General features: G+C 54.8%; 1 pseudogene; it reads right to left on the bottom strand.

The window, feature by feature from the left end:
* Positions 1–1,062: 1,062 nt before the first annotated feature.
* The window catches only part of LOC147412472 (axonemal central pair apparatus protein HYDIN-like), a 64,987-nt pseudogene continuing 42,884 nt past the window's right edge, over positions 1,063–23,165 (bottom strand).

The following is a 23,165-nucleotide window of genomic DNA, read 5'->3' as shown; positions in this document are numbered from 1 at the left end:
TATTGCTGGGAGAGGTGGCAGGTGAGCCTGTGGAAGTGCATAGCGTTTGTGTTCAGTTAAACAGGGCTTTTCCCTTGTGAACATGTGTTGCTACCGCCAAAGAGGGTGTTGTCTCTCAAGTGTTTTTCAGTAACTCCCAGAATGACCTCCATAATTTTACCTGACACTGAAGTGAGACTGATAATTTGGGAACAAGCAATTCATAGTGTTCAGTGCCTTCATTAGGATACTTTTACTCCATTAAAAAACCCCACCTGGTATAAAATTATTGATGTGACAGCCTAAAAGCCCCAGGATGTAAGGCACCGCCAAAGCACGAAGGTGGGCCTGGAAATGTCAAGTTTTCCAAAAGAGCCCCTTACTTGATGACAGAGATAAGGACGGGTGACAGGAGTGTAGACGCAGTCGCCAAAGTGCCAAATAAGAGAGGCTGAAAGCATTTTTATTCTTTTGTCGTTGATTATCGTCCCGTGGTGAAGGGGCAGAGGCTGGGCTGCTGGTGGGGAGCCAGCTGGGCGCTCCTGCGATGCTGTTGGCACCATGTCATGCAAAGGAGCCCGGGTGGCTGGGGTACTGCCAGGTGATGGCTGTGGCAGGTGGACCCACGGCCATGGTTCTTCTGGAGGTGGATCCACCTCCATGTGCTCCAGTGTCGTCCTTCAGTGGGCTGTCACGCCTGGGCCTCGTCCCATGCCTTCAGCAGATAGACATGCCAGGGCCCCACGCTGTTCCCCTGTGTGCCCACTGCGCTGCACTGGACGATGATGCTTGTGTGAGCACGGGCGACGGCTCTCATGGCATGAGGGGTGATGTTGTTCCTCCGTCTCCTCCTTCTCCTTTGCCGATTGTCCTTCTTCAGGCTCCTGAGAGGTGTCTTCCTCTCTGGCCATTGTGGGAACTGTCTCTGTGCTGTCCCACATGAAGGTGGGCAGCCACCCACCTCGTTGCTCCGGCTGCTCCCTGGCAGGGAGCTCCCTCAGCAGCCCCACGGGGTTTATTCCCGACCGACCGCTGCGGAGGTCGCTGCTCCCCCTCGGTTCGCTGACGAAGGCAGCCTGAGGGTCACCTGGGAGCGGGGAGGCCGCGGAGGTAGTACACCCAGCAGATGCCAGCCCCCCCGGGGCAGGAGACCACCAGCTGGGTGGGGACGTGGGCCGGGCCACCCTCGAAGGAGACGCTGATGATGGTGGTCTTCTTGGAGCGCAAGCTCTTGGCGGCCCTGACTGTGAAGGCCGGGTGCTCCACCGTGTACTGGAAGGCCATGGGCTGCGGGAAGATGTTTTTGAAGGGGATGGAGGTGCTGCCTCCAGCCTCGATGGGGAAGGGGCCCTGGGGCTTGGGTGGGAGGGCGAGGCCGAAGAGGGGGATGCTGTAATCCTCCTCCAGCAGGGAGGAGAGAGCTTCAGTGTGGCCCTGGTTTCGCCCAGCTGGCAGGGCTCGTAGGTCACCTCCATGCTCACTTCCGAGCCCCCTGGGCTGGCGGGGGCCACGGTGACGGTTTCCTCTGTCTGGAAGTCAGCGCAGTCGGTCTGCACAGGGGAGAGAAGAGACCAGAGAGGGGGACAGGTCACAAAAGCACAGCCAGCACCTCAGGAAGAGACGGAGAGTCCCCTGCTATCATGCTGCTATCACCCGTCCCCACCCCCCTGGTGAATGGCCATAAGGACTGTCCAAACGTGCCCAGCAGGGACAACCCTGCACCCAGACCTCAGAAGACCTTCCTGCCAGAGCTGGGGTTGAGGGTGGAAGTCCAGCTACCATGGAACCTCCAAGAGCAGCTCCAACAAGGGCAGCAGAGAGTGGTCTGCAAGTGAGGACAGTCCAGCTGGGGACAAGCCCAGCGTCGGTAGGAAGTGCCCTGGGCTCACACAGCCACACTGGCTATGCCAGGCCGAGCCGGAGGGACACGATCCCTCCATGGAGAGGGCTGATGCTGGCCACATGAGCTGCCTCCCAGCAAGAGCCCTGGGCAGGCTGGAGTCACCTGGAGGAGGTAGTCTGTCTTCTGCTGGGTGTAATTCATGATTTTGGTGGTGATGGTCTGGCTAGAGCCCAGCGTGGTGCAGAAGTAGAGGGGCTTCTCCAGCCTGCTCACAGTGGCTTTCAGGTGCAGGTTGTAGTAGAAGGAGCCCAAGTCGCTGCTCTGGAGCACCAGGCGTCCGGTGCTCTCACCCATTTTCAGGGGCTGGTACTCAAAGATGAGGTCAGCCTGGGAGGAACGAAGGGAAAAGCCACTGGGTCAGGCAGAGGCGGGGAGGCCAGGGCTGGGATGGCGGAAACTGGTCCCTGGGGCGCTCACACAGTGCTGGAAGGAACCCAGCACCAGCCCTCACTCCAACTCCCTCTCTCTGGTGCAGAGCCTCGCTGCATCTAGGGAACGGTTCACTTGGGGGACCATTCCCAACATCTGAGAACCCTCCAGCACTATCCCAGAAGCTTCTCACCCTAAAATGCCCCCACTGTCCCCAGGGCACACAACGCCTCCTATCAATCCAGGCTGCAAACACCCTGCCAGTGTTTGAACATACCCACACTAAATAAGGCGCATGTGGCACAAGGACCGGCCATGCGAGGCCTGAGGGGAGCATATCACAAGGGGTAGCATGGTAGACTTCACCAGCACAGGGCAATTCCCACTAGGGATGTTCTCACATGCTGCTTCCCCTCCAGATTATGAGCAGGTGGGAGCTGTCACACTTGGAAAGCAGTCCCAGATGGTTCATGTAGGGCATCACCCTTCAAGAACACCCACTCCCAGAAAGGCTTCAGGGAGAGGAGAGCCTACTGGATGAGCTTTGTACCTACCTCTCACTACACAGGAACTGTGAAATGCTGGGGAACGCTGACGTCAGACACCTTGCAATCTACGGCAAACGTCACTGGGACAGGCAGAGGGTTGTCCACCTTGACGGTGGAAGACGCTCTCTGTCAAACAGCGGTGGTCATTTCAACAGTGCTGATGGGTCCCGAAGCGGTGGCCTTGAAAGTCACCATGTAGAACAAGTACTCCTTGGTCACCTCGTTGAGGAAGGTCACCTGAATCAGAGAAAAAGGGAAGCGCTGGTCATTCTGCACACAAAAAGACACCAGCTGTACCCAGCCAGCCCCAAGAACCCCCTGGGCTCAGCGCCCGACTTCCAAGAACAGCTGTAAGCAGCCGCCCAGGCAGAGCGCAAGACCAGGGAAAACAAAGCACGTGTGGTGTTTCCACGTCGTAGCCTCCCCATCGCCCATTGCGTCCAGCTCACCAATGCCCTGACCCACCTGGGCTTTGCAGTCCCCAGTGGGACCCTCACAGAGACGGACACCTGAGTGGGTGTGTGGGGAGATGCCTGCTGTTCAGTACCCACCTAGGACACCTACAGACCCACCAGTGGGGGTATGAAAACAGGCGTGTAGCTTCTCAGTGAGCCAACAGCTCCTTGAAGAGCCCCACAGCCCCATGTCCACGCTTACCATTGTGTTAAAAACTCCTTCCTTGTAGGAGCGGAACGTGAGCTTGTAGTCCTTCTTAGCAGAGCCTGGCACATCGACATATTCCAGTCCCTGCAGCACAGAACTGCTTTCCAGGTTTTCTGGTTTGAGAATGTCCACTACCACGAGGAACCTGTGGGTGAGAAGCGTGCAGTGATGGCCAACAGGAAGGACTCTCAGAGGACGCCTCTCGTATCGGGGTACAACACAGCCTCTCTCATCCTCAATGCCTCAAGCAGAGGGAGCCAGCTCTCATCCCCTCCAGGATGGGTCTGCATAGGCAGAACATGGGTAGTGTGATCCCAGACACCTGCGGCCAGAAACAGCCCAGCAGAGTGAAAAGCTTACAGGAAGGAGCTTCCAGGCAGTGGGAAGCCTTTCCTCGTGCTGCTGCATGGATTGCTGATGGGACAAGACTTCCAGGGCTGGACTCACCTCTGTGGTTTGTTCAGCCAGTTGGAGACGGGGATGAGCTCAGTGTAGGAAGTCCTACACGGGACCTGCCGGAAAATGGTCCCTGAACACTTTGGGGCCTCAGCAGTCCCTTGCAGGAGGTAGTACAAGCCTGTCCCATCCGGCAATGGGAAGAAGATGGAGCCCTAGAGACAAGAAACAGGGTAAGTGAGCTCTCCTGCTCTCTGTCCAGACCGGTTACTGGCTTTCAAGCACACCCAGAGTGTCCCAAGTCTCAGGCTGTCACTTGAGCAGCTTTGAGCAAGTCCAGCTGGCAGAGCTGTGACTGCAGTCCTGTGCATGCCCATCCTGCATGGCTGGAGATGGCAACATTGTACCTGCTCGGGCCAGCACAGCTATAGGACACAGAGGCAGCACGGCTGGGCAAAGCAAGGAAACGCTGGCCCTGCAGCAGAGCTGCTCTGCCCATCCCAACACTCCTTTACTAGCCTTACTAACCTGGGCACATCGGCTGCCAGCCCTGCGCTCGTGCAGGGACAGCCGTGGCAAGGAGGTGGCCGTCCCGGCTGAGCTCGACTGCCCTGGCAGTGCTGGGATTAGCCCCAACACTCTGGCCAAGAGCGCAGCCTGCGAGCTGGCATGGCAAGGTCCCACCAGCCAGGGTGGGCCCCGAAAAGCTCATAGCCAGTATGGTGCCAGTGGGTCACAGCCACCTGCCCTGGGGCATCTCCTCTGCCTCCAGAGCAGCTGAAAACTGCAGGGCACTTCATGCAGGGCTCTACATGAAAGAGATATGAGCATATGCAACCCTACAGGGCGCAGATCTGCTGAGCACCCTGGAGACTGAGCCCAGAAGCCTCTAGCCTCCACTCTTGCCCTGGCCTAAATTCTGGCTTAGTAGAGGGTCAGCTGGAAAAGGACAAGGGGCAGGTGCCTGACACCCACCTCCAGCACCCCAGAGCTGTTCTGAATTGAACCCCTGGACTGAAAAGCTTGTCCCTGGCATGTCTCAGAAATAGTGCCCATGAAAACAGAGGGGCCAGTCACACCCCATCCGCCCAGATTTAGACCTGCAGGAAGGGCTCTTTCCAAAGGGCCTGTATGACTGAAGGGGAGGTCAAGAGATCTCTGTGTCATTTCCCACCTGACTGCCCATGGCCAGGGGGGCACTGAGAAATGGCAGGGCAGCTTCCCCCGCCTTGTTCCCTGCATGCTGCAAAGGGAACCTGCGAGGGCAGGTCTGGCAGAAATGGTCGTGCCCAGGGCTTGGGGAGCCTGTGCAGCTCACAGGGTTGAGCACGGGGGTCTCCGAGCCCCCCTGGGCTGCATGGGCAGGGACCAGGAGCTGCACAGACCAAACTTCATTGCCTGCACCTTCAGAAAGCCTGGCTTTTTAGGTTCGCTGCTCCAATACGTTTAGTGGTCAGTCCAGACTTCCCACCTGCGCTTTCCCTATGCCTGGCCTCCAGCTGCCAAGAAACCCAGCTTCCAACATAGCTCACAGGACAACTTCAGCTTGGACAGGACCTCTGTAGGTCACCTCGTCCAACCTCCTGCCCAAAGCAGGGTGAGGATGAGGGTCGGCATGCTGAGGCACAGCTCACATACCTGATGCTTGTTATTCACAGAGCTCATGGTTAGGGGCTTGTAGGTGATCCTGTAGGGCTTTTTTTGTTGATTGGCCTCCAGATGGAAAATTTCAGGCCCCTTCCAGTGTTCCCCCTCAATGACAGGCTGCACGGTCCGGGCCTTGTTGCTCGGGTTGGACAGGAGGACGGTCTGGCTGTGCTGCTCGTGCACATCGCACACGAAAGTCAGTGTCTGCAACAGAGGAGCACAGAGGCTGCTTGGTCATACTGAGGAACCCTTTCCACTCTTCTCAGACTGACCAGAATCCATGCCAGGACCCAGAGCACAAGGAGCAGCTTTTCCTTGTCATAGGCAAAATATCGATTTGGGCCATAGCTTTTGGAGTAAATCAAGTTGGTTGTTCTTAAAGAAGGGAGGGGAATAAGTCTTTTGCATGCTGGGTGAAGGGGCCTGCTGCCTCCCAAGGAGGGGAGAAAGAAAGTGGGGAGTCCTGGACGGAAATTCTCCTGCACAGGACAAGACCTGCAGCTGCACAGTCCCTTTGGGGGCAGGCTGAAGAGCAGCTCTGGGCTCTCATTTGGGAGCAAGAGCCAACACCTCCCAGCTGCACCCTCCTGGAATGCCTGTGAGAGCCAGGTGCATCCATGCTGCATCCCTGTGCCCCAGGGGCGGGATGCAGTTGCCTTGCCCACTCCTAGTGCTGGATGCCCTCCCCTGCCCCGAAAAGGAGGAAAAGTGGGGCTGCGGGTGCAATCCTGTGGCTATAGCTGGGTGGCTCTGTGGGGAGGGTCTCAGAAGAGCCCTGCAGGGTGTCCCCGTAGCAAGGCTGCTGCAACGCAGAGCCAGGACAGCTGGGGCGCCCACTGGAGGAGCGGTGCATTTAACAGGGCAGGACGGCAATTACAGGGCTCAGAAATTTTGGGAATCCTGCCCAGCAGTTTTCTCAGCTCTCTGGGATACCCAGGCAGGACAACAGTCAGGAGTGAGTCTATGCACGGAAACAGCCTGCCCTGGGAGGGATGTGGTGAAAATGGTGGGGCAGGCGGGGGACCCATCCTGACTTTGCTCTGGTTACCTCTTTGGTCACAGGGGTCTCCATGCAGCACTCTGCCAGCGTAAGCCGGAGCGGCTGACTGCCCTGGATGAAGCACCGCAGGCCCTCGCACTGGATAGCACGGCTCAGCTTAGAGGGGCGGAAGGTCACAGTGAAGGGGACATCCATTCCTGGAGAGATGTAACCCTTTGTGGGGCTGATGGAGAAATCTGGCTTGAAGCTCTCGGCGTCCCACTTAAACCTTGCCAAGGAAAGCACAAGGACAGGCACGAAGGGTTAGCAACTGGGAGGCTGCAAACACAGCGCGCTGTTTCTAATTCTCTCGTGGGCTTTTCCATCAGATCTCAGGCACGATGCTGAGCCACCTGGCAGTAAGGCTTCAGGCTGGGCAGGACTCAACTGCACCCATCTGTGAACATGCTTTTGGTGTATCCCTTCCTAACTTCCAGGGCCTAATGGCACAGCCTTGGCTGCACGACTCCCCAGTGGGATGGAAAAGCAGAGGGGAACTATCTGGGCAAGCTACAGCTCCATCCAACCCCCCTCCAAGCTCTCAGCCCTCAGAAAAGACGGAGTTTTGCATTACTTGACTCCTATGTCACCTGTGTTCTGCATGACGATGCACCGGGATGTGTAGCTCTGCTGCACCACCGCTCCAAAGCTGAGGTGTTCCTGGTCCAAGCTCACACAGATGCCCTGGCAGGACCCCCGCACCATGAAGAGGGAGCGCATCAGGCCGTTGCACTCCAACGCCACTTCCTCGTTGAACAGCTGGATGCGACGCTTTGGGGAGAAGGTCACCTCCACTTTACAGGTGTCTCCTTTGGGCTTCAGACTTAGTTTGCTGGTGGGGTTCAAGCAGAGAACGTGCCCAAAGAAAGGAGTGGAGACTGCTTCATCTAGCAACTGAGCTATGAATCCTCCCTCGGGTCTTCCAGTTCCTGTTCTGTCCCCATCAACGTTGGCCCAACGCTACTCACTCCCTGGTACGCACCCCTAGGCACCAAGGTACGTGTTCCTGTGACGTGTCCATCTGGCCACGGTGAGCTGGACCGTGTCTTCCAAAGTAATTTCACATGAGCTCCAAGAGAGCTGTAACTCTTGGTCTCTAAAGATTACCTTTCCGTATCTAATATACACGGCCACGTCCTAATGTACGTGTCTAAAACAGATGAGAGGAATTGTACCTCCCCTCACTCCTGGCTCTTAGGGGAGTTCTGACACCCAGCTCAGATGAGACATTTGTATTGCAAGTCTCTGCTGGTAGAGCAGCCCCAGCAGGGAGGACAGGACAGCATACAGGCAGCCAGGACAGCACACAACTGTAATTATCTCCTAGCTCCTGCCCAGAGCAGCTCATAGCTACCTGCAGACATCCCTGCAGGCATACCAAAGTGCTCTCCAGTGAAGGAAGAGGCCTTACCCCAGCTTCTTGCAGCTCTGGCGTGGTGGACATAAGACTGAGCTTAAAAGTGATTGGGACAGCACTGTTGTTTGCTATGGTGGCAATCTTCTTCACCGTCTGTCTGATGGAGAGGGCTCTCACCTTCACCTTCTTTCCTGGTGGTTCCACAACATCAACCTGAGGCAGGAGGGATTAATGTAAAGCCAAAGGAAAGGAGGAGAACAGGTTTTCTGCCACGAGGGTGGCAGAAAACCAAAACATGGTAGGCTAGGGAAGAGATGAGGAAAACTGAGAAAGCCATGCTGGCTGCCTGCCACCTGGAGTTTTGGGATTTGGATTTCATCTCACCTTCATTTCTGTGCCCTTTCCTCGGACCTCAACAGTCTGCTGACAAAGCCCATTGATTTCAAAAGGGACGAGCTCGTGGTAAGATGCAACCTCTCTGGGATAGAAAGTGATGGGCACCTCCACTGTCCCTCCCGGGCGTAGGATGGACCCTGGGAAGTCCACCTCCAGGTGCGTAGTGCTGGTGAACAAGCAGTTCAAGCTGACAGAAAGCAGAGCAAAGAGGAGCAGAGGTGTCACAAGGCTGTGTGTGCTCAGATGACATCAGCGCTGCTTAGGGCTCTCCTGTCTCCTCTCCCTGCATCCTCACGATTTCGCCCACAGTGGTCATGAGGACATGGAGCAGGCACATGCCAGGCAAGGGCTGAAGGACTGCGCGGAGAAGGCCTACCTCACATCCTTGTCTGCCTTGTTTGTGATGACAACGGTCTGCTGGGCAGGTCCCATCCCAGCATGGTAGACGAAGCAGGCTCCAAAGTTGAGTCTGGTGGTGGAGAAGTGGACGGGGGGCACTACCACGGTGGCCAGGAATACACAGGTAAACGTGGGACCCTTGTTGATCTGGTGGGGTGAAAGAAAGTGTGAGGCAGCTGAAGAGATGGGAACGACAACTGCAAACACCAGAGGTGGCCGAGGAAGAGGATGAGGGACAGCTGGCTGCAGTGACAATAACAAAAAGCAAGTGCCAAAGGACCCCAGAACAGAAATAGAAAGGGGAAGGCTTGGTCTGAGAGGAAAAGGTTTTTGGAGAGTCACATCCCTGCTTTGCGCAGCCACGTGCTGGCAAGACCTTTCTGAGCTGTGGGACCCGACTCAGGAGGGGCCTGGCAAGGAGACACAGCTCCATCCCCACGCACATCTACTTTGGGGGGGGGTGGGGGTGGGGGGTGCACACACCCCCCCCTCCAAACTAGTGGCAGAGAGGGCCTGGGGGATATGTCCTGCCACAAAACTGCTTCCCAAAGTGGTCCTGGATAAGCACTTAGTAAAATACTCCATTCAGAAGCTGTCAGGCTTGCTATTTTGGCAGCAGGAGCCTCTCTACCTCATTCAGGCTCTGTAGTGATAGAGCTCACCCCTGGCTCTGGGCTCCTGCTGCCAAGCTGCTGCAGAGGGAAGGTGAAAGTCCTGTACGAAACGCTGGTGCCTCACCTGCAGCTTCAGCTCTACGCCCTCTAAAGAGCACATCTTCTGGGGGTGAAAAGCCAGCTGTGTCTCTGCTTTCCTCTCCGCCCGCACGGTGCCCGTGCGAGGGGTGACGGTAAGGACCTGCTTACGGGCTGCAGGGCCGCTCAGTTCCCACGAGAAGGGGAAGCTGAACTTGCTGCTGTTGCGGATGCTGAAGATGCGCTTGATGTTCTCGTTCAGCTGTACCTGCGGGGAGAAGGCGGCGAGGACCAAGGGCTGGAGCACACGCAGCGTCAGCTGGCCCAGCAAGTGCTTCTTCCTAACGTGCTCCTGCATCTTTCCCATTCAGCTAATGGCCAATGTGAAAAATCCACCTCCCTCCCTCTAGAGACCCATAAATGAAGAAAAGCATTCCCTCTTGTGCAAATGTAGTGGCAAAGCTCCTGGTTAAGGCCCAACCTGGCAGGGCTTCGTGGGGCAAATGGTTCAGGGAACTGCTCACCTCCTTGAAATCAATGACGTTGACCTTCTCCGTGCTGAGCTTGGTGACAGGGTCGTTGCTGTCCTCACTCCTGACAGACACGGTCATGCTATAGCCGGTGGCCTTGATAATCAGGCAGAGGGGCTGGGTCTTCCTCTTGACATCGCACTTGAGGTTGAAGACTGCCTCTCCTTCTAGTGTCGGTGTGAAGACGACTGTAATGGGAAACCTGGGGAGAGAAGACCCTTTTTGCTCCATTCACTGCCTCTTTGCTTTCTTGGCCAAACAGTGCTGGCTCTGCGGGAGAGCATCTGGGCAACGGCTGTGGTGAGATCCCAGGCCTGGGAGAAACCAGGAGCAGCGCTCTGCCCTTCCAGGGCTTTCTGCTGTGGAGCAAGCCCTGGTGAGCCCTGGTCAGGGTATGATGATTCCATGCAATGGAACAGCAGAGGATACAACAACACGGCAGCAAATCCTGAGCCAATGCTGACCTCCCTGCCCTGCCCACATGCTACAGGGCAGCACTGGGTTGAGACCCCACTTCTGTCCCAAACACAGAGGAGGGCACTCGTGGAGCTCCCCGATCTCTCCGATCTACATGGCAGGGGTAACATCCTCTTTGCAAAAAGGAATCATCCACCTCCCATGACAGCGGTACCATGCGGGTGCCACCAAACCGCATCTTTGTAATTTTTGTGGGTAACTTCTGGGCACATGATCAAATACAGCCAAACTGCAGAGATTTAAGGAATTACCACTTCTCAGGTGAGGCCCAGTAGCTGATGCAGGGTGCTCTCTTATCTCGCAGCCTGCGGCAAGCCAAAATTCAGCATCTTTTAAGCCACAGCAAAGCTGCCCAGAGCTAACACATTCTCCTTACACCCAGACAGGCTCTGAGTGGGCACAGGGACATCCATGGTGGACCAGAAAATGAGCTAGTGATCTGTTACACTGTGTGAACTCATGATCACGTCTGCTCGCAAGTCATGGCTGCCGTTTACAAGAGAAGAGCATCTGTTTTCTGACAGGTGATCCTGCAAAACAGAGCCAGTTGTGTAAGCCTGTTGCTGTCCCTCACAATGGGCTGCAGTGCTGCTTCTGTGCTTTGCTGCTCTTGGTAGCTTTGTATAGACCATGTGTGGTGGAACAGAGAGGAGAGGAGACCTCGCACACTTAGGGCTGCTGGCTCAGGGGGTCACAGGGTTAAAACCCTCAAACATGCTTTTATCATCAAAACTAGAAGATCCAAAGCCTAAATTTCTCCAGGAAGGGGGCCTAGAAGACCGGGGTAACCCCAACACAGCCACTTTATGGAGAGACCTGCAGTTTCAAGGCGTCCCCATCGGGGAGGAACAAAACAAGGCAGATGTATGCTATTGCTGAGAGCCACCTGGTGACCGAGGAGGGGAGAAAGCCTCAAAAGCAAAATGACAGTGCAACGTTGAGTACTACGTTTGAGGCAATCTGGCCTGTGAGCCCTGTTACCTTGAATGAGGAGCGATGGAGCCTTCCAGGGGCTCTTATTTTCACAGAGGCGTTGCATCCCGCTGAGAAGAGAGAACTTTTTCTGGAAGCAAAGCTGAAGGCTTCCTTCTCACGGTTGATCATATAGACAGTCCGCTGTACCTTGTGCCCTGGGGAGCAGACAAAGAAGCTGCTGAAAACCTTTTGTTCCTCTGGCCGCCAGACCACCACTGCCTGCTGCGTGCCTGCCTGCTGGCTGAGCCCAGCAGGCAATTTGCAGCGAGGAGCGTTGCCTGCAGCACGGCACGCTCAGGATGCCAACACGGAAATGCACTTCTGACCCCCTGGGCTCCCCTGCATCACCCCCAAACCCCCTCTTGGAAACAGCCCCAACCACACGCCTTCCTCCTTTCCCCTTCCTCTCCCTCGTACACTTGGGTGCCAGGAGCTGGATGATCTGCTCACAAGTGCCTGTTTCCATTTCCAGCTTCCTTGGTGGAGCCAGCTGGAAAAACAGGACTGCTGGGTCCCTGGAACGGTCCCCATGTGAGGGTGTAAGGTACAACCACGGTGCTCACCAGTTAACACCAAGTGGAAGTTCAGGTGGGATCTGTCCAAAGTCACCAGCGGGTCAGTGGTGTTGCCCACCAAGAGGAACGGGACTGAAACGCTCTGCTCAGGGATTGTGAAGACCCAGAATGATTCTGTGATATCCAGGTGCTGGGGGATGAATTCAAACTTCATCTGTGGGAGAAAGAGGCAAATGGAGGATAACTGCTGCCCTTGGCAGGGTAAAGGGAGGGGAGTGCAGCCTATACCACCAAGAAACCCCAGGAACCTCCACCTTATGTTGCTGCGGGCTCAGAGATAGGCTGCTGTGCCTCTCATAGCCCCAAGACCTGGCAGAAGTGGGGTACAGGGTGACAACAGTTCATCTGCCAGTTCAGTTACACTGCAGTCAAAGGTTTCTTCATGGTCTTGGCAAGCTCACAGCGAGCTGAGATGCCCAGTCAGTGCATACATAGCTGGTGTTAAAACTGGCATACATGTGTTCTGGATCTACCTTCTTAACTTTCTGCACCCACCTCTGCTTTCTTCCCTGGCTGGATCTGACCTCTCCCTGTGAGGCAGAAGAAAGCCACCCATTCTGGGGGAGCTTCAGGGTCTTGGCAAGTCCACTGGAAGGAATACACGGAATCAGTCGGGTTCATCACCATGAAGGTCCTGGGAACGCAAAGCAAAAAGGACTACTAAGGTGGCGTTGGGATGTTACTGCCTTGGTCCTGTAGCAGACATCAGGCACTGGCAGTCCTGGACACCATCTGGAAGGAGTTATTTGGCATAGGGGAACAACACTGGGAGCACAAACATCTCACCTGCTTTCTAGGGGCCCTGTTTGTCTCAGGTGGCTAAAAATTAATGGCTACCAACAAAGGGATTAGCAAAGAAAGTAGCCAAACACTTGCAGTTAAAATGGCAAGATGGTAAGTGAAAATAGTAAAACGGTAAGTGAAAATGGTAAAATCAAGTCCAGTAAGATGCCTTTGGAAGATGGTGTTCTCTGTTGTGGTTGCAGCCTTCACTGAACCTGTCTGACTGCTATTTCAAGGCAACAAGGACGTCCCAAGGATGCTCTTCAAAGGGACAAAGGAGCGAGGAGCGCTGTCAACCCTTGTGTTTCCTAGCGCAGGCAGCTTGTCTGATGGTCAAGATGGGAGACCTCAGCCGAAGTCCCTGATGCTCTGAATGTGCTTGTCTCCCTCCAGGTCCTGGTGTTGGCTCTTCCCCAGCACCAGGCACACTCGGGCTGAAGCCAGTCTGCTGGGCTGTGCCATCAGCTGTCTGGTCATTAGTTACGAAAGCTTGGCAAAGAGGAAGGCAGGCAAGAATGTGCAGGGCAGAGCAGTGTTGTTCCCCAAAGCCTTCTCTCCACCGTACACAAGAAGCACAATTCAATGCTGTAGGCCCCAGGGGAGCAGGACTTCACACTGTCCTTAATGCCAAGCGCTGAGGCTGGCTGTACTGGGACGTGAAACAGCACCCAGGAATTTTCCCAGATGCTGTAACACAGACATCTCTGCTGTTAGTTCCTGGACATGGTTTGGGAATGACCATTTGGCCAGGAAGCATTCTGCAGAAGTTTGCACCTAGCTCCCCACTCCTGGAGCTGGAAAGAGTTTAACAGCTTGGAGTGAAGCAGCAGGATTCAGTCCTGGGCCCATTTACTTTGCTAACAGAGACATAACCTTCCTGTCTGTCATCTGAGTGTCTATACAGGGTGAGGTTCAGCGGTGGGTTTTGATTCGAGCAGTTCTCTGGGTCTCTGCTGGGCCTTTTCACTGTGTTTGCTGCCCCCACCCTGTTCTCCCTTCTGTCTGTCTTCTCACTTTCACACCTCTCCCCAGGACTTCCTGGTTTAGGATTTATCAAGCAGTAACGCAGAAGCAAAATGCAAACTGACCCCTCTCCTGCTCTTCATTGGGGGGAGTCCTGCTGAAAGCACTTGGCCAGAGATGCTCCAAGTGCACCCCAGCTCCCTTCTGTCCACCTGCAGCGGGAGGCAGGGGTGCTGGAAACAGAGGATTTTCCCCTTGAAAGGTGGTGTCCTACTATAACCTCTTCCTTACTGCAGGGAATTTCCTCTCCTCCACTTCTAGTGCCTCTCTGAAGCTCCAGTCTAGCCGTTGTTCAAGCCAGCTGGGCAGCACTCTGGAGCTGGTCTCTTCCTCCCCGAGCTCATCTCTGAACACCGTCGGTGCCACCCCACCGTTCTCTGTCGAGCCCTGCAGCGGCACCATCCCTGCAGGACAGGAGCAGCTCTTCCAGATGAAGTTCTCCCCTGTGTACGTGGGGGACTTTGAGAGCCGCATGCTCTGCAGGTAGGAGAAGTCCAGGTTTGCTCACTTTTCAACTCCTGCTTCTGCTGGATAGCCGTGGGAATAGCTCTGATGGGGTGGGTGGGAGTGCAGAGCTGGGGACAGCCGGCCCCGGAGAGGCAGCAGAAACAACCAGCATACAGGGGCAAAGGAAGATGATCATCCAGCCTAGGTAGAAGCGGGTGCGGAGACACTGGGAAAAGACTTTGTTTCACCTCCGCTGCCTCCGTGGTGGGGAGTGCAATCCTGTTGGATTTGCTGCTCGATGCTTGCAGAGAGAGGCTGCAAGGCTGTGCAAGGAGATAGGCAAGCAGGAGATTGGCTTTGTGGGCAGGTATGTGGGCCCCAGCACTCAGCCACTACTTAGAAAAGACGAAACGATAAACGATTTGTTTAAAAGGAAGAACAGCAGGCGAGACTGAACATAAGGCCCTAGAAGGGACTCGGGTCCATGTGGGAGATCTCCAGGCCCCCAGGACGTGCCAGAAGATGGGCGAAAGCTGCAACCTCATACCCAGCAGGCAGCAGCACCCCCCTCCAAGGCTGATCAGCCTGTTAGAAATTAGAAGAGGTTTATTAAGTGGCTGAGCAGCACAGGACCATGAGCAGAAGGAAAAGTAGAAGCCACCAGAGAGCACAGCACAACTCTGGGGAAGCAGACACTGGGTCACCTCATGGCAAAGGCAGTTCCTACTCCCACTCACAGGTCCCTGCCCGGCCTCCAGCACTCACGTGAATGTCCTCGTCTGGAAGAGCAAGGTCTCCTTGAACTGAATCGTGTCCGTATCCAGCTGGAACTCGGCATAGTCAACAACAGTGCTGAGGCGAAGCTCCACCTCGCAGCTGCTCTTCTCCAGGACAGCGTGAGCTGGTTCTGGGACTGTCTCGATCACCTCCAAACAGGAGAGGGAAGAATCACTAAGCAGAGCCCAGAAAGCCAGCCTGAGCAGGGAGTCTCTTGGCCTCCAAAATCAGCCACATACAGGGTCTAGAAAGGACCATTCCCATTTATTTCCCCAGAAAGGGGACAAAATTTGACCCTTCCACTATAGCTTTTTTCTACCTACTGATCAAAGCAATCGCCACCATATGCCCATGGGGACGATGACTGGGTATCATTGCTGCTGCCTGGCCCCCCCTATAAAGCCAGCAGGGCTCTAAATTAGGATTAAGTTTCCCTGCTGGAGCTCTGTGAATGGAGAACCCCAAGAATGAACAAAGCTAGAAAGCACCTATTCCTTCTTGTCTTCGGAGAAAGCACTTTCCACATGTCTTGTGGGGGCCAACAGCTACACTGGTGGTGGCTGGGGCTGGGCATTTTGGGATGGGAATGAACTCACTAGGAAAGTCTCTGACTGCTGAGGTTCTGATGGGGAAGAAGTTTGGTTTATAGGTCTTACAATGGTTCAGAAACTGGGGAAGAATCATCACCCAAGAAAAGGGTGTTGGGCAATAATGATAGTAAAAGTGAGAGTTTCTGAAGATGATACTTCTCCAGACTCCTGTACGGCTGCCATACAGTGCCTGGGCTGCTCCGTAAGGAGATAGCCCACATGATACAGAGACCACCAGCAAAGTCTCTGGTATCAGCATAGGCAGGGCTCAGAGCTCACCCACAATGTGCTGGTGGGCTAGCCAGCACCTAGAGAGTGCTGGTGTTGCCCTCTACTTCAAACCAAGAGACAGAGCACAGTGGTTTTAACTCCTTCTTGGTGAAATGGCACCGAATGAGATGAAGAGATCTTAACACCATAAAATGTGTTACCACAAGACGTGGCCTCCCATTCAACACAGGCTGCAACACTTCAGCTTTTGGCAGAGCCCAACAGTTTGCATGTGCCTAAAACACCTCTCGCCAAATAGACTTCCCCATCTTGCATGAGCGTATCGGGTCACTGTGCGCCCACCCCTCCCCTAAAACGCACGGCTGGTTACCCTCCCGGGTGGATTAAACATCAGGAGGGAGCAGGAGCTGCAGATGGTCTGCTGCCGTTGGCAGTTGGTTTTGCGGAAGCTCCGTTAGCTTTTGCTGTTGGGCTTCTTACCTTCTTCTTGACAGGCCACCTGGCTGCTGGGCCCCTCGTGGTGTCCACCCACTTGATGGTGCGCAAGCGGTCGTCCCAGTCGGTAACCTGCTCTGGAGGCAGCAGGAAGGAGATCCTAGCCACCGTACACTTCACAGGGTGCCTTTTGAAGGTGACAGCAACATCCGATTTCAAGGTCACTGTGATGTCCTTAGCACGGCCAGCATGGAGGTGTCCCACGTAGGGAGAACCAGAGAGCCAAGACCAAACTGGAATCACTGGCAAGGGCACGACTGACAGCAAAGGGACTGATATGGTGAGCAGCTGCGCCAGGAATCTGCATCTTACTCTGCATTTGTCTGAGGTTTGATAGAGAAAAGTACAAAGGAAAGCTGCCGCCTCCCGTGACACAGAGCCCTTTGTGCAGGGCTGACAGCCCTGCCCAGCAGCGCCAGGGACCGCACCTCCCGCATGGCACTGGCGACTCCCTGCTCGCTGCCGGAAACCCACCGGGCAGGGCTTGAGCAGCGGGGAAAGGCAGAGCCACCCAAGCTCACCTGGGGGGAGAAGTGAAACGGGACGTCTGCCAGCCACTCAAACCGCATCCCCTCCACCCTGCTGCGGTTGGTGATCGCGAAGGTCACGGGGTAGGGCGTCCCAACATGACAGTCCCCAAACTGGATGTGATCCACTCTGGCAGCTGTTAAGAACAAGAGCAAGGGATCTCAGTGTGCGGTGAGCTCCGTCCCGACCCCTCATGCACACAGACACACGTATGTCCAACCCTTCCTTGCTCCAAGCCTTCCTCCCTCTGAGAGAGGCAGGTCCCCACCCTACCACTTTCAGGGCAACACCCTGACACGTCCCTAAACACGTGGCTGTGGCTGTGCAGAGGGACATGCAGTACCACAGGCATCGCCTCTGTGCACATGGCTGGCACCCTCACAGACCACCCGGTCTCGTGGGCAACAGCACAGTCCTGGTTATAGAGAGGACACAAATTATCAGACTTGGTCTTCATAGTACACCATGGGCTGGCAGACCTTCTTTTAGAGATACTCAGCTGAACGCTGGGATCTCGGACCCTTCCCTGCTAGCCTGCAAGCTTCTCCCTTGACAGAGGCTCTTCCCTTGTGCTCTTCCCTTGCGTGGCTGCTCTGCAGGCTACAAAAGGCAACGGGATCTGTCCACTAAGTCTAGACCACACCTGCACTGCCACAAAGTGAGCAGAAATGTGGATTTTCCTATTCCTTGCTCCATCTTGGCAGTCTCTCCTCTCTTACCCTCAATTATATCTTCCTCCAGATTGCCCTCTGTGTTCTCCTCCTTGCTGTCTGCCACTAGTCCATGGATGTTATCTAGCGTGAAGTCATCCTTGTAGCCTTCACCCACGAGCTGAATGTCGGTCTCTTCGTAGGGGTTGTCCACCACTGACAGGTGGACCTTCCCTTCCACACGCTGGGCCACGGTGGGTTTGAAAAGCTCGTCAAACTCCGCTAATTTCCCGTGATGCAGGACCAGGCAAGCAGTGTGAGGCTTCCTCTCTGCACAGCAACGGAAATCAGAGACAAGTGATACAGTGTGCAGAGGAAATACTGCCATGGGGTGTAAGAGGAATAAAAGGTTGAAACCCAGCTGCCTCTAAGCGGACGTTCTCCCACCCACAGATCCAGACCCTCCTCCTATGGTCACGAGACTGTGACACCACCACGCATTTCACTGCTGAAGTGTCTTAACCTCAGGTTAACACCCAGCTCTCACTCAAACTGCATCCAGCCAGCTCCTGCCATACGCAAAGCTGAGTCAGAGTGGTTCTGGCTTCTGTTGGCTTGCTGTGGGCTCAAAGGCTGCCTCTGTTCAGGCTGGTAACTTCCCACATGCAGCGAAGACCTCAGACAGTCTGCTGAAGTGGTGATAGGCCCCACAACTCAACCCACCGTGTCCAGAAGAACAGAAAAGCTTCCTACAACTTGCTAGGAGAAAATCTTGTAAAAGTCCACGTGCAAAACTAGGGGTACAGAGAGCCCCAGGACAGAAACTATGTCTGACACTTGGCTGCTGCTTGGCCAAGCCAAGAGCAGGACACACATTTCCCTGCATGGATGACCACGCTTCATGGTTAATGACTTTACCTTTGCCAGGAGAGTCCTCCTTCACGCCCACAGCTTGGTAAATGCAGTGTGTGGTGGGCCTGGCTTTCAAGAAGAAAACTCCCCCTTCATCCAACAGGTCTATCATCAACTGAAAAAAGGGAACACAGAGCATGACCACACTGGTGCGGGTACAGGATGGCACAGGGACTGACACCGCACCGCTGCTGCTCCAGCACGGGGAACCCGGCACGCTGCCCTGCTTCCAACACAGCTTTTGGCACGAGGTTTAAGTGAAATCAAACAGGAAAAAAAAAGTGTTCAGAGGCACTGGGATACAATTAAAATATAACCAAACAGGACAGAAAGTACTAAAAGTAACTAGCAGAATGTAATTAAACCACAACTGAGTTTAACAAAGATGTAGTAAAATGAGATCAAATACAATCTAATCTAACTAGGACACCACACAGGCCCACATGAGAACCAAAACATGAGGAGACAGGGAGAAAAATACCCCACCAACTTCCCTGTGTTGTCTTTAACCAATAAAGGCTAGACCAGTCAGAAAATCACATTTCCAAGAGGAATTCCCTTTCTGGAAAGTAGAAGTCAGTCATTTGCTTAAACTGAATTTCTGAGACCTGTTCCCAGGTCTGCCATGTTTTCTGGGACCTTTCCTCCATGGCACAAGCACTTGTGCCCAGACCAGAGCATTCCGCAGCAGGTCCTCACCTGGACAGGTACGATGCCACCGTTGCGAAGGACCAGAGGGAGGTTTTCTGAAGCGCCCAGCAACAGCTTCTTGAAGAGCAGCAGAGGGTTCCCTCTCTTATTGTGAAGGACCGGGCGCAGGACCGTCACCCGAGGCAGATTCCCCTCTCCACTGACATCGAAGGTCAGGCTTTGTGCTTTAATTGCTGCAGGGCTGCAGAAGACAGAGGAGAAACCACTATGGCTGGCACTAACCCCTTCCCCACTCGGCAAGCAACGAAGCAAGGGCCACTCGCTGCGGTCTCCCTGGCTGGTGCTCCCGTACCCCACGACACAACTCCCCCTCACACCTCTCCCCTCAGTCAGGTCAGGGCCATGCACAAGAGGAAGTTGCTCTGAAATCTTCCAGAAAAACAGCTAAAAATCATTTAACTTAATAGAAACATGCAGTGCAGCAGGTGAATAATGACGCAACAGATGAGACATGGCAAATTCACTGGCTGCGGTGATATGAGACACATGCAAAAAGCACAAGCACAGCACGAAAACAGCAGAAAAGCAGGAAGGGAAAAGCAAATAAAGAACACCGTCAGTAAAGGTTATTTCCAAGGAGACTAAAAAAATGAATTGCCTATTAGGGCAGCAGACTGACTTATCTTGGCCCAAGTCAGTGACCAAAGGGTTGGGGAAGAGCAGGTCAGAGCCCCGGTACAAACACAGGTCCCAGGACAGAGGAACTGGGCTCCTCTCAAAGGGGTCTGATCACTCCTTTAACAGAAAAGATCTTCCTGTACCCCAGGTATCACACAGGAGCACAGGGACAAGGAGGAAATAACGCACACTGACTTGCTGGCACAGAAACTGCTTCACCTGACCCTTTGCCCTTGGAAAGCCCCAGCTCAGCTGTTGCACATCTCCCTTTTTTTTATGATTCAGTAACTTCCAGTTGGCTGCCTGTCCTCGCCATTACTCATATAGGCTAAATTATGACTCTTCACTTTTCTGCTCTGCTATGCCTAGGGGTTAAAGCTTCCTATACTATCTAATGTCAAGTACCCTCCCTAGGGCTACTAAGAGAGCGTTAACGAGAGGTCTACATGATTCTAGAGGAGAGGCAGCTATCAGAAAGGTCCCCCCCAAGATCTCCCGGGGTGACTTACCTTGCCTGGACATCAAGGGAAGCCTCAAAGGTGCACTGGTAGTTCTGCATCGTTTGCGGAGTGAAGGTCACCGTAGCGAAGGCGTGGGAGTGGCTGGGCACGCACATCCGAACGGGATCCACCTTGAAAACACCACTGATGCGACTGTTAAGCTCGGGGGAACCCACAGAGAGGCGTTAGGGAGAAACACCCTTCAACGTGATGCAGTCTTGCTCATACATGCATCATGGGGAACAGCCCCAGACAGCATGTCTTCCCTGCTGCTTCCCTGGACAGGCTCCTTCCATCTCAGGGGGAGACTCCAGAGTGGTGCTGACCTTGCACAGGGAGCTGCCATAAAGCCCAGGAGTGCAGAAGCTTGCTTTGAGCGCTGGGCAGGGAGGTGGGGACTGCACGGAAAACCCTGCAAATAACCTAGAAATGGCCTTTAAAGAGAAGGAAAACACCAGGGAGCCTGAGGAAATCATCTGCTTTGAGCCCCGGCACATCAGTCCAGCAAAAGCCCCGCTCTGAGTGTGCTTCCAAGAGATGTTCAGAAGGGTTCAGGTCTCCCACCGGACCCAGAGGCGTGAGCCAAAACCTCGCTTGAGATATGCTGAATTCAACCCAACTGTCACCCCAGCATCGCTGCTCTCCCCTGTAGCTTGACCTGCACTGAGCTGGACGGGTCCGGGCAAGACGAAGCAACAAATCTGGGGAACAAGGCTGGCTCCCACACAGCCTTTGGCAGCAGTCACCTCGGCCTCTTGTTCTTACCTTGCCACGGATGGGTTTGATTAAGAGGACCACGTGACAGGTGACTTTGCCCACATTGCGGATCTTGAAGCGGGCTGTGGCCCGGTGCCCAACCAGAACATTGGTGAAGACAAACTTGTTCTCATCTGTGATGAACACGCCCTTGTCCTGAACTGTCTGCAGGACCTGGCAGAGGTTGATGTTGCTGCAGATTCGATGCTCCTCAAAGATGGACTCTATGTTGTCAACCACGAATGCTGCGAGCAGACCAGAGGGAGGGCTGAGGATGGAGAAGCCTTCCTGCTGACCCCACTGGCCTCTCAGAAGGCTTGATAAGCCCTTTCAGCCCAGGTCACTGCAAAACCCAACCCTGGGTGGGGGAGGTGGCTGTGAGGCTGGCGCTCGGTTGCCCTCAGTCTTAAAGGGTATTGCTTTCCTTTCCTCTTTCCATGCATCCCTCCCAGCCTCTTCCCACTGCTGGGCTTGAAAAGGACTGGAACCTTTGAGGTTTTTAAGAGAGGACTTCGGGGTCAGGGTGCCTCTCTATCCAAGCAGCAAGTTTAGGTGCTGATCATCAGCAGGGCTGGCCATGGGAACCTCTGGACAGGATGTACCTGGGAGACAGGACTCGGCCAACAGGGCATAGGGGATGCTAAGGGGATTGTCCTTGGGGTCTCTGTTGCTGATATCGATGGACAGGTGCTCCTTAAACGTCCCCAGCAGCTCTGGGTAGCAATCCACCGCGATCATCTGCTGGCCCCCAGGAGGGATGGAGCCAAAGCCAGGAGACACCGTAAACATGCCTAGAGTGACGTGAGCCTGCAGAAAGAGTCCCAGGAGAGGCTGATGTCTCACAGTCTCACCTTTGGCATCCCCAGCAAGGAGTATGCCACTCCCTGGCCCTCAGCTGGGCCCAAGGCGCTGGCCCCAGGGCAGGGAGGGATGACTCCCCAGCCCAGAGGCAGCCCCAGGATGACATGAACAAGCTGGCAGGAGGTGTAGGCTTGTCCCGAGTGGCACAGAGAAGAGTTTGCGTGGAAAGGCTGAAGGAGGTAGCTGGGATCCTTAAACCTCCAGGGGTTAAACAGGAGAGCAGAAATAACTGTGAGAAATGATGGAAGAAGATCAAGGGGGCTGGGAAGAAGAACAAGCAAGATCATCTGACATCTACAGACTGGGAGTTCAAACAGGGATGTTCTGCATCTGTGGTACCCACAGACCTATTTGGGTTAGCAGCTACCAAACACAGGACCTGCCCCCCTCTCTTGACCCCACAACTCCAGGTCTGAGCCAAAGCGTGGGACTGTCAGTGGGACTGAGCAGCTCCTGCCTCTGCTGGGAGATGATGGACCTCCGTCGCGCAAGACCACATCCCATCCCGTGGTGATCCTGGGCACAGCGGCATCCTCCCACACCACCTGCAGCAGCACGTGTTGGGGAGCAGGAGCCGCCCACCTGCATGAAGGGGTTTGCGTCCTTCCGCAGCGACGGCTTGCTTTGCTTGACTGAGGGAGTCATTTCCTTTACATTTTCGCTCTCGTGGGAGTGGGCAGTTGTCATCTGACGTGAACTGAGAGGAGAAAGCAGAAACATCCGTCATGCTGAGCTCCCCTGCCTTTCTCCAAGGCCAAAGCTGGCCTTCCTCCCCATGGAGGAAAGTCCTCCTGCTTCCAGAGGGCTGCCTGCATCAACCTATGGCTGTAGCTTATCAACAGACCGGCTGCATCACCGGCTTTGTCCTACACACGGGGATGCAGAGGCATTTTTCTGCTCCCTGTTCACAAGCCAGTGACACCAATGGACAACCACCCAGGTGTCCTGGCTGCCTGTCACACACCAGCCATGCTGTGGTGCCATCTCAGGCAGGAAGGATGGTGCAGGTCTTCTCTCACCTCTTCCTTGGCAACAGAGCTGCATCCTGGTCTGCTTTGTAGATAAAGAATTTGAAGTCCAGGATGCCTTTGTTCTCCAGCGTGAAGGTGCAGGTTTTCCTGGTATCGTGCGTCATGGCACCGAAGCTGATGAGCGAGGCAGGGTAAATGCTGTACTTGCTGAACACAGCTTTCGCTGACACCCTCACTGGGATGACGGCGATGGTCTCGCCTCCTTCACAGAGGCTGGGCTCAACCACCTGCAACCGGAGGAGGGGTTGGTCAATAGGACAGAGGCCAGCCTCTCTCTCTGTCCCCCGATGCCACCTCAAGCCCCCAC

Source organism: Leptosomus discolor, unplaced genomic scaffold (genome assembly GCF_034619465.1).
Source record: "Leptosomus discolor isolate bLepDis1 unplaced genomic scaffold, bLepDis1.hap2 HAP2_SCAFFOLD_104, whole genome shotgun sequence".
NCBI classification, from domain to species: domain Eukaryota; kingdom Metazoa; phylum Chordata; class Aves; order Leptosomiformes; family Leptosomidae; genus Leptosomus; species Leptosomus discolor.
This window is presented reverse-complemented; position numbering and strand designations above follow the sequence as displayed.